The sequence below is a fragment of the Phaenicophaeus curvirostris genome, chromosome 16, assembly GCF_032191515.1.
Source record: "Phaenicophaeus curvirostris isolate KB17595 chromosome 16, BPBGC_Pcur_1.0, whole genome shotgun sequence".
Taxonomy (NCBI): Eukaryota; Metazoa; Chordata; class Aves; order Cuculiformes; family Cuculidae; genus Phaenicophaeus; species Phaenicophaeus curvirostris.
The window spans coordinates 8062832-8079191 of NC_091407.1; positions in this window are offsets into that span (position 1 = coordinate 8062832).

Sequence of the window (16360 nt, forward strand, 5' to 3'; positions counted from 1 at the left end):
ACCTCAACAACCCCAGCAAGGTTTCACATGAGCACCACGAACTGTACAGAAACCAAGGCTCTGTGACTCCCTCACCCCCAGAGCTGCAGGGCAACCCAGTGGGACCAGCAGAGGCTTCAGCAAAGAGTTCCTTCCATCCACCCCTGAAAGTGATGAGGATTTCCCTGTCTGAGGCTGAGTGGGCAGGAGAAGCACAACAGGAGATGCCAGCTGAGGTGCTCCTGTGGAGCTGTGCAGGAGAGGCCAGAAGCAAAACTCATCAAAGGCAGTTGTTTAAAAAGGCAATTTTGGGGACTGGCTGCGATTTTACCAGCTGGTTCTACCAAACAGGAACAAAGTGTCTCCAGCCCAACCCGGAGAAGGATCCTTCCCATGGCTGACAATGGAGCTTGAGTGAGGAACCGCATCCCAGGGCCATTAACATGATTTAAGAATGTGCTTTCAATTTGGGGCCCCAATCCTGTCTGCTTCTAGTGAGTGAGAAGTCTGGTTCTCGGCATTTCTTATTTAGTCTCCCAGTAGAAACAGAGCAGGAATTACATTCATCTGAGATTCTTTATTACCCGGGTTGCTAAGGCTCCTTGCAATTGCATACCCTTGCCAGTTCAAATTGCTCCACAAAAAATAATTAAACAGAGTAAAAATTAGTTTGCATGCTAAAAAAAAATAATAAAAAAAAAGAAGTATCAAACAACAATGCACATGTTTATTTTAAGGGTTCACAAACTCTGGTGCCTCGCTTTGTTCATCAGTCCTGCGGGCCGCATCCTGCATTCCTTTTGCCCCAGCACAGAGGCTAAGTATGGAGCGATATTTACTGGCTGGATTTATTCCCTCTCTTCCCAGCATGCAAGGAACGCCGCGCTGGGCTCCCGGCCTTGCCCTCCACATCCCTGCTGGCTCTTCCCGCGTTTATCCGCCTGGGAAACTCAGCCCCGCTAAAAGTGGGCTTTTACAAATTAAAAGTGAGGTTTAAGATGACAGTAATTGTTTACGCATGCCATCAGGATGGGAAGCAGAGAGCTGAATGCAATTCCCGCTTCGGTGGCTGAGTCACGGGGTGAAGCTGGAACAACATCATCCGTGGAGCATCCCCGGAGCTGCAGGCTGGAGGAATGGGGCCGCACTGCCTCCACCTCTGGAATTCCTACCACCCTGCCCAATACGTTTATTATGGGGCTGAAGGAGGATTTCCGAAGCTCTCTGTGACCCTCGTGTAAACACGCTGGGGAAATATAGCATAAAGGGTGGATAATGGGTATAAACTGGAGAGGGGCAGATTTAGACTAGACATTAGGAGGAATTTCTGCACTGTGAGAGCAGTGAGGCACTGGAACAGGTTGCCCAGGGAAGCTGTGGCTGCCCCATCCCTGGAGGTGTTCAAGGCCAGGCTGGATGGGGCTTGGAGCAGCCTGATCCAGTGGGAGGTGTCCCTGCCCATGGCAGAGGGGTTAGAACTAGATGATCTCTAAGGTCCATTCCAATCTAAACTATTCTGTGATTCTATGACGTGGCTCCTCAGCTGCTTTGAGACATGAAAGTCCCTGCAAAAAGACTTGGGACCAAATCACAGAATCATTCAGGTTGGAAAAGACTTCTAAGATCAGCCAAGTCAACCACCAGCCCAACACCACCATGCCTACTAAAGCATCTCCTGGAGCACCACCTCTACATGTTTTTTGAACCCCTCCAGTGATGAAGACTCCACCACAGCCTGTGCCAGTGCTTCACCACTCTTTCAGTAAAAAAATTCTTCTTAATATCAATTTGAACATTCCCTGGTGCAACCTGAGGTCATTTCCTCTCATCCTATCACTTGTTACTTAGGAAAAGTCTTGCATCCTTCTCCTGAAACAGATAGAGCTTTATGAAAACACTGTATTTAAATTGCCTTTTAGGACCCATCACCTAGTTTCCCAAGTTAAAAAAAAAAAAACCCTAACTTGTATTTCATTTTTCTTGTCTGCCCCGTGACTTTGAAAGTATGCAAAACATTGCAATCTAAATGACAGGCCCAATTTTGTTAAAAAGGGGGAAAAAATGAAAAAGCAAGAGTTGAAAAATAAATGTAGTGATCCCAAAAGATTTGCCTGGGGAAAAACCACCCTACAGCCTAGCTCAAGCTAACTCTTCAGCAGTTTTTCTGTTTGGGGGTGAGGCAGCAGAGTGCATGTTAGGTACTTGTCTGATGTATTGATTTAATCAAGTTTATGTTTTATCTTTGTGTTGTTACCATAGTTGCAAGCTGCTGACAATGTATAAAAGCAAAAAAAAGAAATATATATTCACATATGCATAACAATCTATGAAGTTCCCATTGTATTGTTCAGAGCCCAATTAAATGTGTTCCCAGAGGGTTTCTAGGGAAGCTGGTTCCTAATCGCTCTGGAAAGGAGGTATAAATTGACTCTCACCTGGCAGCACAGGCAGGTGAGGTACAATTGCTGGAGCATTGGAAAAAATTAAATGAAGAACCTGACTCTGAAAGACCTCCTGACTCCCCCAAAACCGCTGTGTCTCTGTGTTGGAGCCTGCTCCATGGCAATGATCTACAAGCAAAGCTCAAAAACAAAGTCACAGTCCTGGCTTTGCTTTTTGTATTATTTGTGGCTCCTTGCCTAAAATATCCTGCTGGCTCCAAGAGGAATGCCAAATCCATTGGGAAAAAGGCATGGCATGCTGAACTCAGAGGACAATATAAAGGATACCTCAGAGCAGCCTTCTAGTACTGAAAAGGGGCCTACAAGAAAGCTGGGGAGGGGCTCTTGGATCAGGGAGTGCAGGGATAGAACGAGGCAGAACAGTTTTAAGCTGCAAGAGGGGAGATTGAGATGAGATTTTAGGACGAAACGTTTTGCTGTGAGGGTGAGGAAGCCCTGGTCCAGGTTGCTCAGAGCAGTGGTGGCTGCCCCATCCCTGGAGATGCTCAAGGCCAGGTGGGATGGGGCTTGGAGCCCCTGATCCAGTGGGAGGCGTCCCTGCCCATGGCAGGGGTTGGAATGAGATGGGCTTTAAGGTCCCTTCCAAGCCAAACCATTCTATGATTCTACGACAATACAGTTTTGACTGAGCCCAGTGGAAAGGAGAGAGACAGAGATACTCATCGCGTGCATTTACGCGCATACATACGTAGACGCATAGATCTGCGTCTGTGTATACCTCCACATGCATATACATAGATGATACTCCTTAAATAATGAGCAAGTCAGTGGAAAAGTGGGAGAAAATACCTAAAAATGAAACACCAGTATCTTTTTAATTTTTTTTAGTTACACCACCACCCTCCCTCCTCCAAATCAAGGCGAGGAAAGGTAACGGTGCACTGGAATCAAAGAGGGAGTTTGACATGTTTGATGTGAGTCATGTATTACTGCCCTGAGTTTATATCAGCGCAAAGCCACGGCCCCAGTTCTTCAGAGCCCCCTTTCACACTTCACCAAGCAGATACATTCGATGCCTATGAACTCAGCGGGACAATTTATGAGTGTAAGTACAAACAGGAATTCATCTTTAAAGCATGGGAAGTGCCAGGATTGGCTGAGATTAAAAGAGATTAGGATTTTCTTTCTTGGTGCCACTACGAGTCCCACTGGAAAATGCAAATTAATTTAAATTTATTACTTTTTTTTATGTTTGGATGGAAGTCTGGCTATAAGCAGAGGAAGGAGCCTTTCAGTGGAGCCGAGGACAGAGTAGATCCTTTCAGGGCTTGGCTGGGACCTCCCAGGGCTCCCTCGTGATGCCTCAAGAGACAGGAATTCTTGTTTCCCTCCTAGTCCTGTATCCAACCAGCAGACAACCGTCTGGCTGAAACCAGCCCAGGCAAATTAAGGAAGGAACTAAAGCAACAAACGCTTTTCCTGTGTGTCAGTTTTTGACAGAGGAGATATCCTTAAAATAATTGTATGGAGCCAGGCAAGCAATGAGAGAACACACAGGGATAGGCAACAGCCAGAAACCACTGCCAAAACCGAGACAAACCCATGGAAATACTAAGGCTGGTGTTTCAAGGCTGAGCCCACCTATTTGAGGTGCCCAGTGGCAACGTACAGCCTTCCAGCCAGCACTGCTCAAGCCCTCTGCCCCCTTCACAGAGAAATCGAACCTCACAAGCCTAAATACAAATCTGAATTTTGATAAACGAACTTGTCCTGTCGTGCATAAAAAATGGAGGCAGTCTCACGTGCTTCTTTCAAAGCTATTTTATGTATAGCTCTGCAATTGCCTGTGTTGGAAGCTACAATTTTCCAGGCGGTGTTTGCATTTTCCACCTGGAGAACTCGGCGTGACCACCGAGCCGAGAATTACCAAGGAACAGGAAGGACGAATGCAAAACAATTTTATTTAAAGGTCTTTCCCCAAACGTTTTTAAGTAGAGGGTTCACAAATACACATTTAGCTTCAGCTTCTCTGCTACCTCAATAGATTTTAACTTCAGTTTAGGGAAAAACTCTTAATTTTAATTCAAAGGATTTATGAGGCCATCAAAGAGAAAATATTGGCAGCTGGAACCTTTGGATATTGTATTTTACAAAATATATTAAGAAGTAGAAGCTACGTTAAAGGCAGCAGAGTTTTTCTCTTTCTCCTCCTTTACACTTTTATTCTCCTGACTGGGTAATTTACAGTGAGCAGAGAAGCATTAAAGCCACTCTCTTGGCCAGGACACTTGACACACATGTGTGTTTGTGTAAAACATCTCAAAGGAAAACCAGGAGACGTTTGGTTTTCAAACCTCCCCACAAGCACCCACCCTCATGGCACGGATCAACACATGGAAGCTTCATTGGGGATCAACGGGAAGAGGCCAACGGAACTGGAAAACAAAGTACAGCCAAGGGCAGGTTATAATTATGAATCATGACGGATTGCTGCTGGCTGATGCTATGCAAACCCTAAAAAGGAGGTTTTGAGCTTGAAATTGTTGGTTTTCTAATGAAACATCCTTAGGAGATGAACCAGGGATGCAGAGGAAGACAGGGGAGAGAAGTGTTTAATTTAGACCAAATAGATGGCATTTTGCATGTGTAACAAGTGTGTGCTCTTATTCAGAGCTTTAGGGCAATTTTTAGTGGCTTTTATCAAAAAAAGTGAATAGGCCTGGGAAGCTCTGCCCACCACCGGTACTTTGTGGGGATAGGTTTCACCCCACAAAACTGCTGATCAGGTTGAACAAACCCAACAGCACTTCCCTGGAAATGCTCCCTGAGGCCCTAAATGTCATGTTCTTCTAACACTTAACATGTAATCAACCTAATTAAGACGTACACCGGCAAAAGCAACACCTTCATCACTGGTGGGTCATTATAATTTCATTTCTCCTTTACTTTGAGAAACAAATAAGAAGATTTGGGATATATTGGACTGATTCAGTCTCCTTTGATGCCACAGAGTTCATAGATTTGTACCTATCGATTGCTGGAGCACGAGCTTTTTGTTGGCTGCAAATTGGAAATACCTCCACACCAGCCTGGATAATTGTTGCAGAGCTATAATTACACCTTTACAGTTACCCCTCAAAGTGCAATTTTGCAGCACGTTAATTAAAGAGCCGGGGTGACCAGCAGAATAGCCTCTACTGATTTTTATGCTCCTCCACCTCCCACATCCACTGCCCAGAAGGATTAAAGCCATAAGTTAACATTTACATTTAAATCCACAACGCAGAGGAGAAAGGGCAGGGAGAAGGGAATAAACACATCCCGGTCATGCCTTGGGCCATGTTTAATGAGCTCCCTGGGGAAAGATGCCCTCTGCTTGCGAGGCACCCAGGAATGTATTGCATCCTAACATCGAACCCAGGGCATTGCTCCTGCTGCCGGTGAAAGAGGTTAGACTGCACAGTGAATTAAAAAAAATGGGGGGGAAGGACAAAAAAAAAAAAATAATCCATTTGGTGGCCATGGCCTTGTGAGTGGCTGGTGGTTTGTTGTATCCAAAACCTGAGTGTGGACCCTCCAGATCCCAAAAGGCGGCTCAGCCTGGTATTTCTGTTGTTAGGGAAGGGATTACGATGAGTCACCCTTGAGCAAAAGTTCATGCAGAGAGGATGGGGGGTGCGCAGCAGGGAGATTTCCAAACATGGCAATGTTTATTTGAAATTCAGGCCGAAGGAGATATTCTGAAAGATCTATAGAAAATATTTTCTTGTGATTAAGCTTGCTGGCTACTGGACGTCACCATCAGTCCAAGGAAAGAGAAGCGAGTGCGCTGCAACGTGCAGCGCACACAGGTGCAAAAACAACCCCAGCAAAGTTTTTCCTTTCCATGAAGAGCATTCTCCCACCAGAAGCAGTTATTTCACAGGTTGGCCGATTACAACGTGATTATTTGCTCTGTTTAAACAGGCCAGATGTTGTGCATCACTTAAACAGCTGTTTCCTGAGCCGCAGCCCGGGCTGCAGCCACTGCTTTTCTGCATCAGGACTCGTGACCCGAGCTCACGTCATTCCCATTCCACCAGCACAAGGCTCCTGGCGAGCCAAGCTCAGCAGCAAACTGTTGGCTCCAAGCCACAGAAAACTCAGGTGATATAATTATGGCAGGTAGCAAATCACAACTACAGACTCAGCATCATTTCTGCTAGGACACAGATCCTGGCTGGCAGCCGGGAGCGGGTCAGGGCGCAGGGAGAAGGGACCGAGCAACACACAGCAAAACATTAATTCATTGAAGGAACTAGGACTGCAATTTTCTTCTCTGCTGGGAGAAACCTCTCAGTCCTAAAATACTCTTTCAGTGCATCACCTGATGCGTACAAATACAACACAAGCACGTTGCGGTGTGCGACCATCAGGGAGATATTTTGGGCTGAGGTTAAAGCAAGGACTGTGCCATTCTGGCGTGGGTTCCCTGCTGGTTCGCAGGTGGGCAGAGGTGGAGATGCCCGTGGTGGCAAGGGAGCATCAGTGAATTACACCTCGCAAGCCCAGCCGGTTCCCAGCCATCTGAACCAGACCCAAAAGGAGGCAGAAGCTAGTTGAGGAAGCAAGCTCTTGGAAAGTCTGCATTCCCACCACCAAGGCAAGTCGAGACACCGCTTCCTGACACCAGAACAGCCAGCTGAACCCTGCAATTCCAAAGTACAAGAGGTGAAGCAAAACACAAGCTCCTCGACCCCGGCATGTGTGTACACATGGCAGAGCTGCTTCACGGGATACGGCAATTAGTCATCCTGCAAACAGCAGTCACGTTGCAATTACACTGTGATACCTATAATTACTGCTAATTCATTTAACCAGGAAGTTCACTACCTGATGGAGAATAATTACGCGTCAGCGCAGCACACTTAACATACCTGGACTACACGTGCAACCGCGGGGCAAGGCTAAACAAGCTGCTTGGGTGATGAACTGCTATTTCAGCTGCTGGTAAATGCACATAGAAAAGCAAAACTTCAGGTTGAACAAACCGCAATGCTGAGCTGTCACAGTAGCCTCTCTGCTGCAGGGGATCCCCCAAACCAAAACAGCCCCGGGGAGCAGAGCAGAGGCCCCAGGGTGCTGCCGTTCCATGGAATGTGAGGGTTTTGGGTGACAGCACACCCAGGATAGATATTTCCCATCCAAGCAGCCCCTATCTCAGTTGCAGACATGAGCCTTGCATCCCGCACCTCCTTCTCACATCCCTGCAGCGCTGCGGCTGATTCATCGTTTTGCAAGCCCGGTGACAAAGTTTGCTAAACAGAATCTCCTCCAGTTTAATATCAATAGATGTCCCACACACCGGGCACACACGCTTTCCACTGCCTTCCTAAATCCTGTTAAATTACAAATAGATCTGGCTCGTTTGCTCAGCGGAAACACCGGCTGCTAATGAGTGGGTGAGCATGGGGGGAGCACAAGGCTGACACAGAGCCGAGCATCCCGTTGCCCCGCGTCCAGGCACACCCGGATGGGAACAGATCATGCTTACACCAGGTTTTGCAGCAGCAAAAGAGCAGCGTGTGCTACCGGTTTGCTCAGGAAAGGAGATTATTTCAGGCATTCAATCCTGTACCTAAAAATGCAGGAAAACTCCAAAGGCCAAACCCCCTCCAGCTCCTCCTCCCTGACCACAGACCAAGAATGAAAACACCACCTCATGTAAAACCTCTGCTTTCAGCCTCACACAGAAAAACAACACAGGCAACAGCATCCAACCAGGCAGCCAGGATGGTTTTCACAGCTTCAGAAGTGGCTATGGGCTTTCCTAACTAAGACCTCACATAAGGGGCTCAGGGAAGCCCCAGCAGGGTCTGGCAGGACCTCAGTGACTTCAAATCCACCTCCATATGTTGCAGAGCACAAACCCTCCTTGGTGCAGGGCTCATCCTGCTGCATTTGCTCTTTCCCATGCAGGACTTCTCACCCAAGCAACCTTTTGGGAGGGAGGTGTTGCATGTCACTGCTGCCAGACCCACCTGCCCCCAAGTCCCACGCTCAGGGTGCGGGTGACGGGGGTCCCACTGGGCTGGGAGTGGGAAAGGCAGCCTGCTCGGCATTCCAAGGAGGAGGAGGACACATTCCTCCTGTCAGAGTCCACAGCAACGTGCCAAATCTCCCATGGCGCAGCTGTCCCTGAGCGAGATACCTTCCCCCCTGCAAAGCCACGGCGGGGAGCACGCACACAGCAAGGGACAGGGCAGCTTGTAAAGCTCCTAAGGAGAGGAAGGCTTTGCTGATGCAGAGCAGCCCTTCTCCACTGCTGAGCATTTGTGCTTGGCGAGACACTTCGGGATTGCTCCGTTGTTTCTGGCCGTGATGGGATGCAGCTGGAGACCTCAGCACACAGGAATCCCTCGCACTCCAGCCTCTCCCAGAGCTACTTGGCCATGCAAATGGGTAGTTGGGTGCCCTAACACTCCAGGCTGGGGCTGCTGCACCCCCCCAAGAACATGGCTTTGGCTGCCACTGCCGGGGTTGGTGAAGGAGAGGGGCTTCACGCCACCCAACCCTCATACTTTCACTGGAGACAGAAACATCAGCTGAGCCCCGTCAGCTGGAGAGGAGTTGTGCTGACATACCTCTCTCGTATAAAAGGAAAGGTTAGAGTGTGGGGGGAAAACGAAACCTTCGTGACAGTGCACATTTGACCTTGATATTTTCACTGTAGCAGCCAAGGATTAAACCGTCCTATCAGATTCTTCTGGCTGGGAGAGCTCCAGTGTCTTGAGCTTGAGCTGCACGAGGGTGTAGGGTGTCCAAGCAATGTCAGCAGCAATGAGGAGAAAGACCTCTCTGGACCAGGATTCCAGTGAAGCCTCACTGCTGCTCCCATGTTGGAGCCCAGCCCCCTGCAGTGAAATTACTTTAGGTTGGCAGCCCCATGGTTGCTTTTGGAGGAGCTGTTGTTTACCTGAGCTCAGTCCCATACATGCAGTAACCCACCTCCCAGCCCCCCTGCCTGGGCTGCCCATGTCCAGGTGCTCTGCAGGTTCAGAGAGAGCTATTCACTGTAGAGACCAGTGAGATGCAGGAGAGATGCTTCCCTGGGACAAGGCTACAGTAACATGAATCGCTCTGCTGCCTATAAAAGCTCGGGAATTATCCAAGAAATTCCTTCCTAGTGCAAGCTTTGTGGCTGGCTGACACCTTGCTGTCTCCTGCCGTGGCCCCACGGTTGCTGGGGCTGGACCTGCAGCTACTGTGGACATTGCAAAAAGGACTAAACTGAGGTTGTTCCAATGGCTAAATCAGATCAGGCTCAGCTTCAGCTTCGAGCAAGCTTTGGTATTGGGGCGATGGGGTCATCACCTGCAATGTCACGGCTTTCGCTTCCCTGAACACTCCTTTCTCTGTGCCTTCCTGTGTTGTGCTGCAGCAGGAGTGTTGCTGCAGAGCCCGCCTGCCCAAGCCTTTTTGTGCCCCTGGAAAGGCAACTTGAGAAGCTGAAACAAAAAGAAGATGCTCTAGATACTTTCAAGTTCTAAGATCCAGGCCTGCTTTCCCCTTTGCAAGTCTTCTCTGAGAAAAATAAGACCCAAAGTATACACTGCAAATCATGACAGTCGGTTCTGTGGGTGGGCATAACACCTGCACTCAAATTTAGGCAAATGCTTAAGTTTCTTCTTGCTTGTTCGATGCAGTACAACTACCACAAACTCATCAATAAAATACAAATGCATCCCTGAGACCTTCATGCATGAACACGCAGACGCTGAGGTATAAGCCTTCTGCTCCTCTCTCTCTCTCTCCTCTAAAACCCCCTTTGAAGCCAAACTTGACACTTACAATCGGAAGCAATTGCTAAGATGCAGGGCAAGGACAGCAGCTACAGTGGGAGCAGGTGCTGCTAAAGCCTGGGCGGTCAGGGGCTTATCCGAGGCTCAGTGCCCACCCTGCGTGATTGCCCTCCGTGTCATTACTCATTTCACGCCTGTCATTTCCTTCCCAACTCCTTAGTTTATCGGGAAGAGATGGCAAATGAAAGAAACCCAGTGGGTTTTGATAATCAGCTGCTGGATTACTAACACAAGGATGCTCCATTTAGAACCCCTGCACTCAGAATCCTTTTCTTTCTGTTCCATTTCATAAAATGGCAGTTTTCTCCTCTTGTAAATTTGTTTAAAAATAGACCCACCACCCATTAATGCAACAAGGCTCCAAATGAGATTCTCTTTTAAGTTTTGCCTTATAAGTCCGTATTTTCAGAAGTTTATAGCTCGGCAGTGAGCACACACACACTTGCGACCAGATTCCTCTCCCTTTCCCCCAACTCCTCCATTAACCACTTCTAAGCTGTGTAGGAGGTAAAAGTTGGGAGGGACCTGCTGCTCCCCCTCCAACTCCCAGAGCCCCCTGGAATGCCCTGGTGCTCCCCCAAAGCCACAATGCTGAGCATGGGCATGTGCAGCCTCCAAAAAACCCCCAAATACAATTATTAAAACTTTCATAAAATATATTTTAAAAATTCTCCAGGAGACCAGTGGGAGAGAATTTTTGCTATGGTATTTTTCCAGCTCTCCAGGGTATGCTCACTCCTTCCCATTTGGTAAGGAAAGACAGAAGACATCAAAGTGGCAGCCTTGGAAACCAAAGCTCTTCTGTCATACAATAACTCAAGCTTTAGAGATTTCTCTATCACACAAATGCTGGATCAGGAATTTTCAGTCCTCTAAAGGCTGCAAGATGCCAGCACGCAAGTATAAAGCTGACACAAACTCTATTTACAGCTCTGGTCAGTTGGATGGAAATTCCCTGATGTGTGCACACCGGATCTGGACCCAGTTTGAACTGCCAAGAGGGTTGGAAGTGCACGGACCAGGGATTAATTATTGCCACATCATGCCCAGAGCAATCTTGGCCGATGGCAGATGCTGCAGCTAGGACCATCCTGATGCTGCTCTGAGAAACGGCTCTAAAGCTGCTGCTTTCTCCTAAAGACACATGTCCCTGGGAATGTGTGGTGTCCAGACCTGGTCTGGGGAACAGAATGAGCCGTTCTGCTGATTCCCAGCCATGCAGTGGATTGCAGTCAGCTCCAGAGTGGTTTGATGCCCCATGCTGGAGTGAGGCACTGCGGGACAGCAGGCACAACGCCCGGGCAGAGGGGCTCACCGGGGGCTGGAGGGCTGTCAGCTCTGGCACAAACACAGCCCTTGGCAGCACCGCGTAGAGAGGAAAATCCCCAGATTAGGTCAGCAGGGCTGGCAGTTTGGAGCAGAAATGCAGATCTTGTCATCACTGAACTGAGACTCATTGGGAAACACTGGAAGATGCAGCACACCCTGGCAGAACCGCATCTTCTTTGATTCTGACCCACAAGAGAGTTGGTGTGGAGCTGCTCAGGACTCTGGGGGTTCTTGGGAGGATGTGGTAAGGATGTGATGACCCGTGACCAACACTCAGGCTATGCTGTGACTGCAGGCACCAACCTTTGGTCTCAACCAAGCAAAGCAGGTCCCAAAACAACACCCAAACCCTACCAGACACTTTAGCCCTCTCCATTCACCCTCCTTCATTTTAAATTCCCTTGAGAGCTTAGATTATTTCCAATAAGCATTAAGCAGAAAGCAGCATTTAGATCTGCCAGTGATAGCGGCCTCTGAACACCAAGCCTTTGAGTTATAGCATACACAGTTGTTTTAAACACTCATTTCAGCATCCACACTCACATCAGCACGAAGGGACCTCTACATTACCCAATAAATAATATGTAAAAGCACCAAAGGAGACTTTCCTGACTGCCGAGTACCTGATTTGTCCTTGATAATGCAAAAGGATGTACTTCTACAATCAACACTGCTATTGAGCGATGCCTCAGACCTGACCGGTACTGGTTTCGGTTTCGTGTCGAACACAAAGTGACACTCTCAATGTATTTTTCAACATCAAAACTATTCCTGGCTTTCTAATGGGGACAGGGTGGGTTTGGCTGGCCTCGTTTTGGTCTCAAACTTGACTGCAACTGGAGTTTGAACTTGGAGGGTTTGGGAAAAGTGGAGCAGGCTGAAAGAATAAGAGGAGGAAAGGCAAAGACATGTTAAAATGCGATGGTCATTCAGCGATGAGAGTCCATCTGGAGTCCAATGGACACGGTCTAGGAAAAGCATCACGGAAAAGCAAACAGAAGTCCACACCTACCCACAGCGCAGGGGTAAATACCACCTTTCCAGAAGGAATCATCCAAACCCAGTATCTAAATGGCCAAAGGCTGTTTACTGCTATACATCAACTTAACCCTTCTTTTGCCAAGAATGAGTTATCCCCAACAGAAACTACTGTCAGTGGGAAATGGAGGAACTGAGGAAATGGCCTCAAGTTGTGCCAGGGGAGGTTTAGATTGAGTATTAGGAAAAATTCTTTCACTGAAAGGGTTCTCAGGCACAGGAACCACTGCCCATGGAAGTGTTTGAATCTCCATCCCTGGAGTTATTTAAAAGAGAAGGGGAAGAGGAGCTCAGAGATACGGTTTAGTAGCGGACAGGTACGGTTGGACTTGATGATCTCAAAGGTCTTTTCCAACCAAACGATTCTATGAGGCTCCAACACCAAAGCTGCAAACAGCGCTACGTGTTCTGGCACGTGGACATGTATTCCATCATAGCCAAAATATTCCGTAAATCATCAGTACTGATGATGCACCCACAGTGCATACATCCCATGAGAGATGGGACCAACCCTGGCATGAATCACAGAGCCCAAAGCCAGCGCCTGACTCCTGCCCCTGAACCAAACACTTGCCTCCTGCCAGCATAACTCCAGCTTTTCTCGAAGCAAGACTTCTGTAGGATGTGTAAGAGATGATGAGTCAATAGAATTTGATTATAAGATTAATATTGAAGAATGTGCTCATTAACCTCGCTGCTCACAATGACAGGATGTGTTGCCAACTTTCTGACAAGAAACGCAAGAATTAATTTAGTGACTAACTGCATGGAGAATTGTATTACTCCTGTACGCTCCCTGCATCCCAATGTGTAAACACCCCTAATAGCACAAGAATTTTCCTTCTGAAAAAGAGGCTTAGCCAGAGTTGTGCCATTTGCTTGCCAAGATGTTTTTTCCCTTGGTGTTTTATCTTTACCAAACCATTAGACAACTCCCAAGAACCAGGGTTTAACTAGAATTTAACTTGGGCTTAAATTCCCAGATGGTTTTAAGGGAATACTTATTCTCAGTGCCTACTCCTGGCTGAATGTTATATCACGTATCTGGATATCATAAAGCAGCCAATACACCCCACCCTGGAGTTGGCTGTGTCTCAGTCACCAGGACCTCTGAAAACTTTGGGAAGTGATCAGAGGTTTCTGGAGAAGGATTGCTGCACACGGAGCCAGGGGAGCTAGCTGGGGCTTCTCCAGTGCCAGATCACACCAAACGCAACATCCCCACCAGCGATGGATATTAACCTGACTTCAGACACGTGCCTTTGTCTTTCCTGCCATAGGAAACAGAAAAGAAAACCTCATTATGCCAGAATAGATTGTTCATGTCAGAGTCACCTTTTAAAGTGCCAAATTGTTTTTGCTCGCCTGTATTTTTAATCCTCAGGTACCACCGCAAGTCAATAGTTCAAGGCTGCAAAGTAAGTTGCTTCGAGTCAAATATTCAATTGTTATTAGATAACTTTGCCTCTGCTCAGCTGTCGTGTGTAGGTGGGTTGCCAGGTTATACACTGCATATAACACCCAAAATTACATTTCACAAGGTGGAGGAAACTCCATTGCAGATAGCCAAGAACTAGATTTATGGCTTTGGGTACGATATTAATAACCTATGAAGACAGAGAGGAAGGTGAATGTCAAAGCACTTGTTTTGACACTTTGCTTCCAGCTTTTCATCTTCTTCCTTAGGACATCAACAGCTGATGGTAGGAGCTTAAAAGAACCATTCCATCCAGTCCTGTATACTGTTTAAGTTGTCATAAATCTGTCTCTTATCAGCCCAACACACAAGCCCTACAGAACCCAGGAGACAAGCAGTTAGTACTGGAGCTCACAGCAACACAGGGGCCGCTGCTGGGTCTTCCCAAGCTCTTGGCTAAACTTGCAAGAAGGGGCATGACATCTTAACACAGCAGAGGAAAATGGGGACATAAACAGGGATTTACCCACCCTGGGGGGACTTTTAGCTCCCTTGGGAGGGAGGCAGCTGGATGCAAAGCTATGTGTGAGAAGGGGCACTTTTCCAGCATCTCTGTTCTTTCTACCAGAAGTTTTTACAGTACTACAAATGTTCAACCTGCCCTTTGCTCCCAGGAACATTATTTATATGAAACAGAGGAGAAACCAAACTTTATGCAAGTCAGCCTACATCTTGCTGCTGACTCCAGCCCCTCCCTGAGCTGGGCCCAGAGGATGCTTCTCCTTTCCCAGCTCCTAACACGTGTTAATAATGTCATAGAAAGGTTGGAAAGGACTGTGAAGGTCATCTAGCCCAGTCATCCCACAGTGAGCAGGAACATCTTCAACAGGATTAGGTTGCTCAGAGCCTCATCCAACCTGACGTTGAATGTTTCCAGAGATGGAGCACCCACCACATCTCCAGGCAACTTATCTCCTGTTGAAGCTGAAGATGAGAGAAGCATCTCACCAGGTAGGTCAGCACTTTCCCTTGTGCTCAAAATCATGTCTTACCCCACCTTACCAAATTTATTTAGGCATTTATTTTTCCTAACGCATGCTACGCTTTACATTTTACAGCGCCAGATATTGTAAAAACTGTTTACTTCAGTCGAAAACACAGCCCAACTAAAATAAACAGCCAAGAGCAATATCTCATTATTTACTGGTAGCTAGAGAAGGTCCATGCGCTTTGCAAAGCAGTTGGCTGCAGGAAAGCACTCATTATAAAAAAATACAAACAAAAACCAAAACCCAAACTCATTTATTCAAGCTTTGCAGCTATTATTTTCCCTTTTTTTTCCCCCCAGCCACACAAACCGGATTAATTATTTTATATATGGTATGTCCCCCCATCCCAGGTCCTCCTAAATTGCTTAGTGATTACACACAGAAAGAGGGGAGAAAAAGGCAACAGCTGCTCTCCAGAGAAATCCCGACACAGTTCATGCGAAGAATTTCATATCTGTCAGGCAACACAGCTCAATAAACAACAAATTCATCGCTCGCCTCTGCCGCCTGGCAATATTTGCACTAAGTTGCTGCATTTTTCCACTCTTCCTTATTGCTGCAAGTAATAAAGGTGGCAGCTCTTTGCTCCACTCACAGGGAGAGCTGCCAGTTAAATAACATATTGTCATTAAAAACGTTCAGCCTGTGGATCCTTGTTTTTGTGTGTGCTGTTGGTTAAAGGAAACCTCCACCCAAAGCCCAGGGGCAGCTGACTCCCCTTCGGGGAGGGCTTTTCATCAGGGAGTGCAGGGACAGGATGAGGGGAACAGTTTTAAGTGGAAAGAGGGGAGATTGAGATGAGATCTTAGGAAGAAATGTAAGGGTGGGGAGGCCCTGGCTCAGGTTGCCCAGAGCAGTGGTGGCTGCCCCATCCCTGGAGATGCTCAAGGCCAGGTTGGATGGGGCTTGGAGCCCCTGATCCAGTGGGAGGTATCCCTGCCCCTGGCAGGGGATTGGAACTGGATGGGATTTGAGTTCCCTTCCAACCCAAAATATTCTATGATTCTATGATCTGATAACAATGATATAACAGGAGAATAAACGACCACAGTGACCCAGAGGTGAGGATGCTGCACAGGAGTTTGGGAGCTCCCAGTCCCAGCCCTAAATCCCTGTGAGCTGGAAAGCTGTAGCTGTGCTGCAGCATCAGGCACTGTAGTATCTTCACTGCTCACATCACGTGTCGAGCGGACTGGAGCAAAAGCAGCTTGTGTTAACATGTATTAATGCAGAGAAGACAAAAAAGTCTTAAAGAAATATTTTTAAAAATACATTATGAATGGGGAATTTCAAGCTGGCTGGCTG